General features: G+C 33.8%; 1 non-coding gene across 1 annotated transcript; it reads right to left on the bottom strand.

Moving 5' to 3' along the window:
• Window positions 1-889: 889 nt before the first annotated feature.
• Window positions 890-995, bottom strand: LOC131175108 (small nucleolar RNA R71). Its single transcript, XR_009145269.1, has one exon. It is a non-coding gene; the product is annotated as a small nucleolar RNA R71 (small nucleolar RNA).
• Window positions 996-2,383: the final 1,388 nt, after the last annotated feature.

Genomic DNA, 2,383 nt, shown 5'->3' with positions numbered 1-2,383 from the left:
ATTTCAGTTAATTTTTGGTGGAATTGGGGACCATAAAAAATTTTGGTGCCGTTGCCAGGGACTGAAAGTTCATTGGATTTTGTGTTTTTAGTGTTAGGATATTTTGTTATTAACTCTGTTTGTGAAGTATTGCTGTTTTCAGGTTTTCGGTGAAATTACAATTTTACTATTCATCGATAGAATTTTGGCTGAATTAAGAAGGCATTCTATACTTGTTTTAAAGAAAACGACGTTCTGAACAAGACTAATAAATCTATAAGATTTTTTGGCTCCACCCACTTGAGGCCAAATTCCATCGTTTTCTAGGGTTTTGAGGCATTTTTCTATTTTTTTTTACTTTGATTTTTTTTTTTATTTACGACAAGAACTTCTCAATCTGGTGAGTTGCTCTTTGATCCAGAAGTAGAAAAAAATAGCTAAACAGTTGAGAAAATTGGCTAAGCAAGTTAGGCAGATTCCGAGTACATTTGAAGGAGTCCAATCTCCAAGGGAATTAAGTTCGAATTCAGATTCTGAAAACGAAACCATGGTTGCTAGGACTTTGAAAGAGTTGACTGCTCCTGATCTAAACCAACAACCTTTGTGTATTCAATTCCCTGCTTTAAATGTTGCTTTTGAGTTAAAGTCTGGACTAATCCATTTGTTGCCTAAGTTTCATGGTCTTTCAGGTGAGGATCCACATAAGCATTTAAAGGAATCTCATTTTATGTGTTCCAGCATGAAACCTCAAGGAGTTTCAGAGGATCAGATTAAGCTTTGAGCTTTCCCTTTCTCACTGGAAGGCACAGCTAAGGATTGGTTGTATTACCTTCCTTCTAGATCTGTCAACTCATGGAATGAGATGAAGTGGATATTTTTGGAAAAGTATTTTCTTGCTTCCCATGCTACTAACATAAGAAAAGAAATTTGTAGCATCCGGTAGTACAATGGAGAGAGTTTATATGAGTATTGGGAGCGATTTAAGAAACTGTGTGCAAATTGTCCCCATCATCAATGTCACACCTTACCCCTCTGTAAGGCATAACATGATCCCGTAGAATACCTAATGAACTACCGAACTTCACCTACCGATAACTCATTAAGTACCCTACAAGGGATTTTAAAACAATTTTCTTATTTTTGATAAGTGCTGAGCATTTCTAATAAGTATTTAAAACATGTAATTAAGTTGAAAGCTAGTTGGAAATTTTGGCCCATTTTATTTTTCCGCAAATTTTATAAAAATTTTGACAGAGTTCTGTCTGTATTTTGAGAAACCAGTTCTTCAAATACCTGTAAAAAGCACTTCTAAAATTTTTTCTCAACAACTGCTTCAATTTCATACTCAATCTCAATCAATTTCTCAACTCATTTCAATAAATTTCTCAAGTTCAAAATTTAATAGTCTTCAAAATACTAGCAATACATTTTACTCATATTTCATTAGAGACAAAACAATTTATATACACATCATTACAAAACTCACATCAAAGGAAGTTCAAACTAAATTTTTATTACAACTTCATACAAACTTTGTACAAGCTGCTCAAGACCCATTTACATGTCCATACATTTATATGCAATACATACATCAAAAGAAATATTCACAATTAGGGTATAAATTATACCCGAAGACTTTAAGCTGATAGCTCCTCACACCTCAGCAGCTGAGTCTGCTGCTCCTCTAGTCTCTGTATCTGCGACAGCAATAGAAGCTATCGCTGAGTACTAGGACTCAGTGGTGCACAACATATTAAAATAATCTTTATGCAAAACTTAAATCACATTTATTCAAAAATTTGGCTGAACATGAGAATTAAGTACAAATCATGCATTATGAGATTTTAAATGCAAACCAAGTTCATTTCAAAGTATCAAAACACATTTCATAAAACCCACAGTTAGATCATGTCATTCGAAACAAATAGAATCTCAATAGCCAGAGGCTAAAGAGAAATCACATCACAAGGCTAGCTAGCTCAAATATATGGATATCCATTCACATCCTCTTCTACTGGCACACCTCAACACTTCTCCAGAGAAGGAATCAAAATTCGAAACTAATTACCTCCACTAGTCGTGCTAGTGAGGTGTTCAAATATATGGTCATGACACTGTGGTTTCAAAACTTATCTTAACAATTTGCTAAACATTTTCATTTCAAATATACACAATAACTTCCACAATTTAAATCAAACATCATAAGAATGCCATAATTCAATATTTCACATTATTCAAAACAGTATGCAAAAGATAATTATAAAAAGTATACGTTGTGCACAAACCTCAAACGAGTCGCTTGTTGGCCTTGACTCGACTCCTTAGGTTCTGTCCCGGTATTCTTTTCCACTGAAACACGCAATTTTACAATGTTTCAATACTAGAACTTAAAATAAATCCAAAA

This window comes from Hevea brasiliensis, chromosome 16, assembly GCF_030052815.1.
Source record: "Hevea brasiliensis isolate MT/VB/25A 57/8 chromosome 16, ASM3005281v1, whole genome shotgun sequence".
NCBI lineage: Eukaryota > Viridiplantae > Streptophyta > Magnoliopsida > Malpighiales > Euphorbiaceae > Hevea > Hevea brasiliensis.
Note: the sequence above shows the minus strand (reverse complement) of the source record. Positions and strands in the feature narration are given on the sequence as shown.